This window comes from Lissotriton helveticus, chromosome 4_1, assembly GCF_964261635.1.
Source record: "Lissotriton helveticus chromosome 4_1, aLisHel1.1, whole genome shotgun sequence".
Lineage (NCBI taxonomy): Eukaryota > Metazoa > Chordata > Amphibia > Caudata > Salamandridae > Lissotriton > Lissotriton helveticus.
In genome coordinates, this window is record NC_136063.1 from 1672031611 (window position 1) to 1672043976 (window position 12366).

At 33.9% G+C, this 12366-nt stretch overlaps 6 non-coding genes across 6 annotated transcripts; 5 read left to right on the top strand and 1 right to left on the bottom strand.

Moving 5' to 3' along the window:
* The first annotated feature begins 786 nt into the window (after window positions 1-786).
* TRNAQ-UUG (transfer RNA glutamine (anticodon UUG)) lies at window positions 787-858 on the top strand. The gene has a single exon. It is a non-coding gene; the product is annotated as a tRNA-Gln (tRNA).
* An 826-nt stretch (window positions 859-1684) lies between these two features.
* TRNAQ-CUG (transfer RNA glutamine (anticodon CUG)) lies at window positions 1685-1756 on the bottom strand. The gene has a single exon. It is a non-coding gene; the product is annotated as a tRNA-Gln (tRNA).
* Window positions 1757-3306: 1550 nt separating this feature from the next.
* Window positions 3307-3378, top strand: TRNAQ-UUG (transfer RNA glutamine (anticodon UUG)). The gene has a single exon. It is a non-coding gene; the product is annotated as a tRNA-Gln (tRNA).
* A 2446-nt stretch (window positions 3379-5824) lies between these two features.
* TRNAQ-UUG (transfer RNA glutamine (anticodon UUG)) lies at window positions 5825-5896 on the top strand. Its single transcript has one exon. It is a non-coding gene; the product is annotated as a tRNA-Gln (tRNA).
* Window positions 5897-8342: 2446 nt separating this feature from the next.
* TRNAQ-UUG (transfer RNA glutamine (anticodon UUG)) lies at window positions 8343-8414 on the top strand. The gene has a single exon. It is a non-coding gene; the product is annotated as a tRNA-Gln (tRNA).
* Window positions 8415-10860: 2446 nt separating this feature from the next.
* Window positions 10861-10932, top strand: TRNAQ-UUG (transfer RNA glutamine (anticodon UUG)). Its single transcript has one exon. It is a non-coding gene; the product is annotated as a tRNA-Gln (tRNA).
* Window positions 10933-12366: the final 1434 nt, after the last annotated feature.

Consider the following 12366-nt stretch of genomic DNA (forward strand, 5'->3'; position numbering starts at 1 on the left):
CATGCAAAGGTACCAGTCCAAATCTTGGGGGTACTATTTTATTACTCTTGACCTTTTCTATTTCTGTCACCTTTGTTTATTGATAGCTCAAATCCAACACCAGTAGGTTGAAAGAGACAATTATTGATTCCTTTCAAAACGTCCATCAGCTTGAACAAGTTACAGAAATACAAACATTATAATACGTTTACATCACATTCCTACACAAAATAGTGTGACATTACAACTTTTCATTATTTTCACCTCTACTTATTATATGCATTTTTGTAATGTATGTGTTTATGTTGTCCTATAAATATACAGAGACATATAGCAAGATATAGGGAGATACATACGTGTAAAGTGGATATGTACAAGTTTATAAGTAAATGAGATGTTTTTCCAATTAATAATTCTAAGAACTGAATGGAAAAGAAAATCGTAAAGTTTAGATAAGTCCCACTGTGATTTGTACTCAGATCCCGGTTTTCAGAGTCTAGAGTGCTAAGCATGATACCATCAAACCACCTGTACCAGGTTGAGCTTTTCATTTTGAGAGAAGAGATTGCATTCACGGGGGAATCTTATATTTTATTGCAAAATCGTATCTCACAGAAAAAGTACTGTTCAACAGAGTGATAGCGTTACTTGAGTCCTCTGGGCAACATCCTTCCCTAACATAGTTCAATATGCAAAAGTTGAACAGAATAGAAAAGTAATAACATTCTGTTGGTCTTTGACTGTAGAACATTAAAAACTTTGAAATGTTCACATTGCTGCAGCAATTTGCTCCCTTGTCACATGGGAGGTTCCATGGTGTAATGGTTAGCACTTTGGACTTTGAATCCAAGGATCCGAGTTCAAATCTCGGTGGGACCACTTTCATGACTGTTGATCAAATCTTTTTCTGTCAAGTGTATTCATAAATATCACAAATCTAACACGTGTAGAGTGAAACATTAATTTATTGATTGTATTCTGAAAGTCTATTCGATGTGAGCAAATGATAGAACTTTTAGAAAACATGGAAATTAAATGGCTCAAAATAATGAGACATTTTGCGAGCTGACTCTGTTTTCTCAAACTCATCACAGGGGGCTGATGCAAGATATTACTTTCTTAAATCTTACTGTTATTGATAAGGGGAAGATGGAACTTTTTAATTGGAAATCCTTCATTAAAACAAAACTTGAGGAATCAAATTGTGTATTATGGGGACAGAAGATATGACGTTTTGAATAACAATCGTGAAATTCAGACACACATATATTTACACTCTGATTTTCTAAAGTAAATCCATAACCATAAAGTAATATCTTTCGAAAGACGTGTCAAAGGTAATAATCTGAATTTCTCTTTCAAAGAAATTCACAATTAAATGCACTGTGTAAGTCAAGCATGTTGTCATATAAGAAATCAGCAAAAATTAACTATCTCATTACTGGTCATATAGATGAGAGAGGAAATGAACCTAACGTTTAAATTGTGGATGGGAAACAACAGTTTTTAGTTTTCAGCTTCAATACATATGTTTATGAATAATTGATTTCTTTATATAGTCTTATCGCTATCTAGACGGATATAGCTATGTATACATAGATGCATACTTATACGTTGATAAGTATCAGTATAAAAAATTGACGTTATGTTTTTCCAAGACCAAATTCTAAGAAATGGGTGAAATAGTAAATCTCATAATTCAAGCAGGTCCCACCGAGATTTGAACTCGGATCGCTGGATTCAGAGTCCAGAGTGCTAACCATTACACCATGGAACCCTCCCATACATTAGTCATTTTTCCATTGAGACAAAAGAGAGCGCATTAGTGCGGGGGCATTTCTTACATTGATGAAACGATATCTCTGTTGAATGCTCATAGTGTAAAGAGCTATAATGTGATTTGATTCTGTTCAGATACATTCTCCTTAACAGTGTTAAATATGCAAACGTTTATCAGGATAGGCAAGTTATATCATAATGATCATCTTTGACTGTAACATATTAAAACATTTTACATTTGCAAACTAATACACCCATTTCTTTGTCTCTCACATGGGCTGCGCCAAAGAGCAATGATTGGCACGTTGGACTATGCATGCAAAGGTACCAGTCCAAATCTTGGGGGTACTATTTTATTACTCTTGACCTTTTCTATTTCTGTCACCTTTGTTTATTCATAGCTCAAATCCAACACCAGTAGGTTGAAAGAGACAATTATTGATTCCTTTCAAAACGTCCATCAGCTTGAACAAGTTACAGAAATACAAACATTATAATACGTTTACATCACATTCCTACACAAAATAGTGTGACATTAAGAAATCCTATCCTGTTTTTCTGAAATGCATTTCAGAGGCCTGATTCCCAGCATCCCTTTTTGAAGCTTTCTGCGCTATTGATAAGGCGAATTTAGCACATTTTGAAAGAGAAGTGTTCTTAAATCAAACCTAGAGAACCACAATGACGGTATCATTCAGATAGTACAAATGTTTTTTGTATATTAGTATGGAAATTGTGAAATAAAACGTTTTTCATGCTGATTTTCAACAGTCGATCTGCAATCGTGAAACATAAGCTTTTGCTTGGAGGCCTCACAGGTACTGATCTAATTTTCTCTTTTAAGATTATTCACAAATCATATGATATGCTTTGTATAAATCAACTATATTGTTAGATCAAAATTGAGTAAAAAGTGACTATCTCAATTTCATGACATATAGAAGAGTAAGGAGAAGAAGCTCATGTTTCAAATGTGGAGAGGCAACAACTTTTCATTATTTTCACCTCTACTAATTATATGCATTTTTATAATGTATGTGTTTATGTTGTCCTATAAATATACTGAGACATATAGCAAGATATAGGGAGATACATACGTGTAAAGTGGATATGTACAAGTTTATAAGTAAATGAGATGTTTTTCCAATTAATAATTCTAAGAACTGAATGGAAAAGAAAATCGTAAAGTTTAGATAAGTCCCACTGTGATTTGTACTCAGATCCCGGTTTTCAGAGTCTAGAGTGCTAAGCATGATACCATCAAACCACCTGTACCAGGTTGAGCTTTTCATTTTGAGAGAAGAGATTGCATTCACGGGGGAATCTTATATTTTATTGCAAAATCGTATCTCACATAAAAAGTACTGTTCAACAGAGTGATAGCGTTACTTGAGTCCTCTGGGCAACATCCTTCCCTAACATAGTTCAATATGCAAAAGTTGAACAGAATAGAAAAGTAATAACATTCTGTTGGTCTTTGACTGTAGAACATTAAAAACTTTGAAATGTTCACATTGCTGCAGCAATTTGCTCCCTTGTCACATGGGAGGTTCCATGGTGTAATGGTTAGCACTTTGGACTTTGAATCCAAGGATCCGAGTTCAAATCTCGGTGGGACCACTTTCATGACTGTTGATCAAATCTTTTTCTGTCAAGTGTATTCATAAATATCACAAATCTAACACGGGTAGAGTGAAACATTAATTTATTGATTGTATTCTGAAAGTCTATTCGATGTGAGCAAATGATAGAACTTTTAGAAAACATGGAAATTAAATGGCTCAAAATAATGAGACATTTTGCGAGCTGACTCTGTTTTCTCAAACTCATCACAGGGGGCTGATGCAAGATATTACTTTCTTAAATCTTACTGTTATTGATAAGGGGAAGATGGAACTTTTTAATTGGAAATCCTTCATTAAAACAAAACTTGAGGAATCAAATTGTGTATTATGGGGACAGAAGATATGACGTTTTGAATAACAATCGTGAAATTCAGACACACATATATTTACACTCTGATTTTCTAAAGTAAATCCATAACCATAAAGTAAAATCTTTCGAAAGACGTGTCAAAGGTAATAATCTGAATTTCTCTTTCAAAGAAATTCACAATTAAATGCACTGTGTAAGTCAAGCATGTTGTCATATAAGAAATCAGCAAAAATTAACTATCTCATTACTGGTCATATAGATGAGAGAGGAAATGAACCTAACGTTTAAATTGTGGATGGGAAACAACAGTTTTTAGTTTTCAGCTTCAATACATATGTTTATGAATAATTGATTTCTTTATATAGTCTTATCGCTATCTAGACGGATATAGCTATGTATACATAGATGCATACTTATACGTTGATAAGTATCAGTATAAAACATTGACGTTATGTTTTTCCAAGACCAAATTCTAAGAAATGGGTGAAATAGTAAATCTCATAATTCATACAGGTCCCACCGAGCTTGGACTTGGATCGCTGGATTCAGAGTCCAGAGTGCTAACCATTACACCATGGAACCCTCCCATACATGAGTCATTTTTCCATTGAGACAAAAGAGAGCGCATTAGTGCGGGGCATTTCTTACATTGATGAAACGATATCTCTGTTGAATGCTCATAGTGTAAAGAGCTATAATGTGATTTGATTCTGTTCAGATACATTCTCCTTAACAGTGTTAAATATGCAAACGTTTATCAGGATAGGCAAGTTATATCATAATGATCATCTTTGACTGTAACATATTAAAACATTTTACATTTCCAAACTAATACACCCATTTCTTTGTCTCTCAAATGGGCTGCGCCAAAGAGCAATGATTGGCACGTTGGACTTTGCATGCAAAGGTACCAGTCCAAATCTTGGGGGTACTATTTTATTACTCTTGACCTTTTCTATTTCTGTCACCTTTGTTTATTGATAGCTCAAATCCAACACCAGTAGGTTGAAAGAGACAATTATTGATTCCTTTCAAAACGTCCATCAGCTTGAACAAGTTACAGAAATACGAACATTATAATACGTTTACATCACATTCCTACACAAAATAGTGTGACATTAAGAAATCCTATCCTGTTTTTCTGAAATGCATTTCAGAGGCCTGATTCCCAGCATCCCTTTTTGAAGCTTTCTGCGCTATTGATAAGGCGAATTTAGCACATTTTGAAAGAGAAGTGTTCTTAAATCAAACCTAGAGAACCACAATGACGGTATCATTCAGATAGTACAAATGTTTTTTGTATATTAGTATGGAAATTGTGAAATAAAACGTTTTTCATGCTGATTTTCAACAGTCGATCTGCAATCGTGAAACATAAGCTTTTGCTTGGAGGCCTCACAGGTACTGATCTAATTTTCTCTTTTAAGATTATTCACAAATCATATGATATGCTTTGTATAAATCAACTATATTGTTAGATCAAAATTGAGTAAAAAGTGACTATCTCAATTTCATGACATATAGAAGAGTAAGGAGAAGAAGCTCATGTTTCAAATGTGGAGAGGCAACAACTTTTCATTATTTTCACCTCTACTAATTATATGCATTTTTATAATGTATGTGTTTATGTTGTCCTATAAATATACAGAGACATATAGCAAGATATAGGGAGATACATACGTGTAAAGTGGATATGTACAAGTTTATAAGTAAATGAGATGTTTTTCCAATTAATAATTCTAAGAACTGAATGGAAAAGAAAATCGTAAAGTTTAGATAAGTCCCACTGTGATTTGTACTCAGATCCCGGTTTTCAGAGTCTAGAGTGCTAAGCATGATACCATCAAACCACCTGTACCAGGTTGAGCTTTTCATTTTGAGAGAAGAGATTGCATTCACGGGGGAATCTTATATTTTATTGCAAAATCGTATCTCACATAAAAAGTACTGTTCAACAGAGTGATAGCGTTACTTGAGTCCTCTGGGCAACATCCTTCCCTAACATAGTTCAATATGCAAAAGTTGAACAGAATAGAAAAGTAATAACATTCTGTTGGTCTTTGACTGTAGAACATTAAAAACTTTGAAATGTACACATTGCTGCAGCAATTTGCTCCCTTGTCACATGGGAGGTTCCATGGTGTAATGGTTAGCACTTTGGACTTTGAATCCAAGGATCCGAGTTCAAATCTCGGTGGGACCACTTTCATGACTGTTGATCAAATCTTTTTCTGTCAAGTGTATTCATAAATATCACAAATCTAACACGGGTAGAGTGAAACATTAATTTATTGATTGTATTCTGAAAGTCTATTCGATGTGAGCAAATGATAGAACTTTTAGAAAACATGGAAATTAAATGGCTCAAAATAATGAGACATTTTGCGAACTGACTCTGTTTTCTCAAACTCATCACAGGGGGCTGATGCAAGATATTACTTTCTTAAATCTTACTGTTATTGATAAGGGGAAGATGGAACTTTTTAATTGGAAATCCTTCATTAAAACAAAACTTGAGGAATCAAATTGTGTATTATGGGGACAGAAGATATGACGTTTTGAATAACAATCGTGAAATTCAGACACACATATATTTACACTCTGATTTTCTAAAGTAAATCCATAACCATAAAGTAAAATCTTTCGAAAGACGTGTCAAAGGTAATAATCTGAATTTCTCTTTCAAAGAAATTCACAATTAAATGCACTGTGTAAGTCAAGCATGTTGTCATATAAGAAATCAGCAAAAATTAACTATCTCATTACTGGTCATATAGATGAGAGAGGAAATGAACCTAACGTTTAAATTGTGGATGGGAAACAACAGTTTTTAGTTTTCAGCTTCAATACATATGTTTATGAATAATTGATTTCTTTATATAGTCTTATCGCTATCTAGACGGATATAGCTATGTATACATAGATGCATACTTATACGTTGATAAGTATCAGTATAAAACATTGACGTTATGTTTTTCCAAGACCAAATTCTAAGAAATGGGTGAAATAGTAAATCTCATAATTCATACAGGTCCCACCGAGCTTGGACTTGGATCGCTGGATTCAGAGTCCAGAGTGCTAACCATTACACCATGGAACCCTCCCATACATGAGTCATTTTTCCATTGAGACAAAAGAGAGCGCATTAGTGCGGGGCATTTCTTACATTGATGAAACGATATCTCTGTTGAATGCTCATAGTGTAAAGAGCTATAATGTGATTTGATTCTGTTCAGATACATTCTCCTTAACAGTGTTAAATATGCAAACGTTTATCAGGATAGGCAAGTTATATCATAATGATCATCTTTGACTGTAACATATTAAAACATTTTACATTTCCAAACTAATACACCCATTTCTTTGTCTCTCAAATGGGCTGCGCCAAAGAGCAATGATTGGCACGTTGGACTTTGCATGCAAAGGTACCAGTCCAAATCTTGGGGGTACTATTTTATTACTCTTGACCTTTTCTATTTCTGTCACCTTTGTTTATTGATAGCTCAAATCCAACACCAGTAGGTTGAAAGAGACAATTATTGATTCCTTTCAAAACGTCCATCAGCTTGAACACGTTACAGAAATACGAACATTATAATACGTTTACATCACATTCCTACACAAAATAGTGTGACATTAAGAAATCCTATCCTGTTTTTCTGAAATGCATTTCAGAGGCCTGATTCCCAGCATCCCTTTTTGAAGCTTTCTGCGCTATTGATAAGGCGAATTTAGCACATTTTGAAAGAGAAGTGTTCTTAAATCAAACCTAGAGAACCACAATGACGGTATCATTCAGATAGTACAAATGTTTTTTGTATATTAGTATGGAAATTGTGAAATAAAACGTTTTTCATGCTGATTTTCAACAGTCGATCTGCAATCGTGAAACATAAGCTTTTGCTTGGAGGCCTCACAGGTACTGATCTAATTTTCTCTTTTAAGATTATTCACAAATCATATGATATGCTTTGTATAAATCAACTATATTGTTAGATCAAAATTGAGTAAAAAGTGACTATCTCAATTTCATGACATATAGAAGAGTAAGGAGAAGAAGCTCATGTTTCAAATGTGGAGAGGCAACAACTTTTCATTATTTTCACCTCTACTAATTATATGCATTTTTATAATGTATGTGTTTATGTTGTCCTATAAATATACAGAGACATATAGCAAGATATAGGGAGATACATACGTGTAAAGTGGATATGTACAAGTTTATAAGTAAATGAGATGTTTTTCCAATTAATAATTCTAAGAACTGAATGGAAAAGAAAATCGTAAAGTTTAGATAAGTCCCACTGTGATTTGTACTCAGATCCCGGTTTTCAGAGTCTAGAGTGCTAAGCATGATACCATCAAACCACCTGTACCAGGTTGAGCTTTTCATTTTGAGAGAAGAGATTGCATTCACGGGGGAATCTTATATTTTATTGCAAAATCGTATCTCACATAAAAAGTACTGTTCAACAGAGTGATAGCGTTACTTGAGTCCTCTGGGCAACATCCTTCCCTAACATAGTTCAATATGCAAAAGTTGAACAGAATAGAAAAGTAATAACATTCTGTTGGTCTTTGACTGTAGAACATTAAAAACTTTGAAATGTACACATTGCTGCAGCAATTTGCTCCCTTGTCACATGGGAGGTTCCATGGTGTAATGGTTAGCACTTTGGACTTTGAATCCAAGGATCCGAGTTCAAATCTCGGTGGGACCACTTTCATGACTGTTGATCAAATCTTTTTCTGTCAAGTGTATTCATAAATATCACAAATCTAACACGGGTAGAGTGAAACATTAATTTATTGATTGTATTCTGAAAGTCTATTCGATGTGAGCAAATGATAGAACTTTTAGAAAACATGGAAATTAAATGGCTCAAAATAATGAGACATTTTGCGAACTGACTCTGTTTTCTCAAACTCATCACAGGGGGCTGATGCAAGATATTACTTTCTTAAATCTTACTGTTATTGATAAGGGGAAGATGGAACTTTTTAATTGGAAATCCTTCATTAAAACAAAACTTGAGGAATCAAATTGTGTATTATGGGGACAGAAGATATGACGTTTTGAATAACAATCGTGAAATTCAGACACACATATATTTACACTCTGATTTTCTAAAGTAAATCCATAACCATAAAGTAAAATCTTTCGAAAGACGTGTCAAAGGTAATAATCTGAATTTCTCTTTCAAAGAAATTCACAATTAAATGCACTGTGTAAGTCAAGCATGTTGTCATATAAGAAATCAGCAAAAATTAACTATCTCATTACTGGTCATATAGATGAGAGAGGAAATGAACCTAACGTTTAAATTGTGGATGGGAAACAACAGTTTTTAGTTTTCAGCTTCAATACATATGTTTATGAATAATTGATTTCTTTATATAGTCTTATCGCTATCTAGACGGATATAGCTATGTATACATAGATGCATACTTATACGTTGATAAGTATCAGTATAAAACATTGACGTTATGTTTTTCCAAGACCAAATTCTAAGAAATGGGTGAAATAGTAAATCTCATAATTCATACAGGTCCCACCGAGCTTGGACTTGGATCGCTGGATTCAGAGTCCAGAGTGCTAACCATTACACCATGGAACCCTCCCATACATGAGTCATTTTTCCATTGAGACAAAAGAGAGCGCATTAGTGCGGGGCATTTCTTACATTGATGAAACGATATCTCTGTTGAATGCTCATAGTGTAAAGAGCTATAATGTGATTTGATTCTGTTCAGATACATTCTCCTTAACAGTGTTAAATATGCAAACGTTTATCAGGATAGGCAAGTTATATCATAATGATCATCTTTGACTGTAACATATTAAAACATTTTACATTTCCAAACTAATACACCCATTTCTTTGTCTCTCAAATGGGCTGCGCCAAAGAGCAATGATTGGCACGTTGGACTTTGCATGCAAAGGTACCAGTCCAAATCTTGGGGGTACTATTTTATTACTCTTGACCTTTTCTATTTCTGTCACCTTTGTTTATTGATAGCTCAAATCCAACACCAGTAGGTTGAAAGAGACAATTATTGATTCCTTTCAAAACGTCCATCAGCTTGAACAAGTTACAGAAATACAAACATTATAATACGTTTACATCACATTCCTACACAAAATAGTGTGACATTAAGAAATCCTATCCTGTTTTTCTGAAATGCATTTCAGAGGCCTGATTCCCAGCATCCCTTTTTGAAGCTTTCTGCGCTATTGATAAGGCGAATTTAGCACATTTTGAAAGAGAAGTGTTCTTAAATCAAACCTAGAGAACCACAATGACGGTATCATTCAGATAGTACAAATGTTTTTTGTATATTAGTATGGAAATTGTGAAATAAAACGTTTTTCATGCTGATTTTCAACAGTCGATCTGCAATCGTGAAACATAAGCTTTTGCTTGGAGGCCTCACAGGTACTGATCTAATTTTCTCTTTTAAGATTATTCACAAATCATATGATATGCTTTGTATAAATCAACTATATTGTTAGATCAAAATTGAGTAAAAAGTGACTATCTCAATTTCATGACATATAGAAGAGTAAGGAGAAGAAGCTCATGTTTCAAATGTGGAGAGGCAACAACTTTTCATTATTTTCACCTCTACTAATTATATGCATTTTTATAATGTATGTGTTTATGTTGTCCTATAAATATACAGAGACATATAGCAAGATATAGGGAGATACATACGTGTAAAGTGGATATGTACAAGTTTATAAGTAAATGAGATGTTTTTCCAATTAATAATTCTAAGAACTGAATGGAAAAGAAAATCGTAAAGTTTAGATAAGTCCCACTGTGATTTGTACTCAGATCCCGGTTTTCAGAGTCTAGAGTGCTAAGCATGATACCATCAAACCACCTGTACCAGGTTGAGCTTTTCATTTTGAGAGAAGAGATTGCATTCACGGGGGAATCTTATATTTTATTGCAAAATCGTATCTCACATAAAAAGTACTGTTCAACAGAGTGATAGCGTTACTTGAGTCCTCTGGGCAACATCCTTCCCTAACATAGTTCAATATGCAAAAGTTGAACAGAATAGAAAAGTAATAACATTCTGTTGGTCTTTGACTGTAGAACATTAAAAACTTTGAAATGTACACATTGCTGCAGCAATTTGCTCCCTTGTCACATGGGAGGTTCCATGGTGTAATGGTTAGCACTTTGGACTTTGAATCCAAGGATCCGAGTTCAAATCTCGGTGGGACCACTTTCATGACTGTTGATCAAATCTTTTTCTGTCAAGTGTATTCATAAATATCACAAATCTAACACGGGTAGAGTGAAACATTAATTTATTGATTGTATTCTGAAAGTCTATTCGATGTGAGCAAATGATAGAACTTTTAGAAAACATGGAAATTAAATGGCTCAAAATAATGAGACATTTTGCGAACTGACTCTGTTTTCTCAAACTCATCACAGGGGGCTGATGCAAGATATTACTTTCTTAAATCTTACTGTTATTGATAAGGGGAAGATGGAACTTTTTAATTGGAAATCCTTCATTAAAACAAAACTTGAGGAATCAAATTGTGTATTATGGGGACAGAAGATATGACGTTTTGAATAACAATCGTGAAATTCAGACACACATATATTTACACTCTGATTTTCTAAAGTAAATCCATAACCATAAAGTAAAATCTTTCGAAAGACGTGTCAAAGGTAATAATCTGAATTTCTCTTTCAAAGAAATTCACAATTAAATGCACTGTGTAAGTCAAGCATGTTGTCATATAAGAAATCAGCAAAAATTAACTATCTCATTACTGGTCATATAGATGAGAGAGGAAATGAACCTAACGTTTAAATTGTGGATGGGAAACAACAGTTTTTAGTTTTCAGCTTCAATACATATGTTTATGAATAATTGATTTCTTTATATAGTCTTATCGCTATCTAGACGGATATAGCTATGTATACATAGATGCATACTTATACGTTGATAAGTATCAGTATAAAACATTGACGTTATGTTTTTCCAAGACCAAATTCTAAGAAATGGGTGAAATAGTAAATCTCATAATTCATACAGGTCCCACCGAGCTTGGACTTGGATCGCTGGATTCAGAGTCCAGAGTGCTAACCATTACACCATGGAACCCTCCCATACATGAGTCATTTTTCCATTGAGACAAAAGAGAGCGCATTAGTGCGGGGCATTTCTTACATTGATGAAACGATATCTCTGTTGAATGCTCATAGTGTAAAGAGCTATAATGTGATTTGATTCTGTTCAGATACATTCTCCTTAACAGTGTTAAATATGCAAACGTTTATCAGGATAGGCAAGTTATATCATAATGATCATCTTTGACTGTAACATATTAAAACATTTTACATTTCCAAACTAATACACCCATTTCTTTGTCTCTCAAATGGGCTGCGCCAAAGAGCAATGATTGGCACGTTGGACTTTGCATGCAAAGGTACCAGTCCAAATCTTGGGGGTACTATTTTATTACTCTTGACCTTTTCTATTTCTGTCACCTTTGTTTATTGATAGCTCAAATCCAACACCAGTAGGTTGAAAGAGACAATTATTGATTCCTTTCAAAACGTCCATCAGCTTGAACAAGTTACAGAAATACGAACATTATAATACGTTTACATCACATTCCTACACAAAATAGTGTGACAT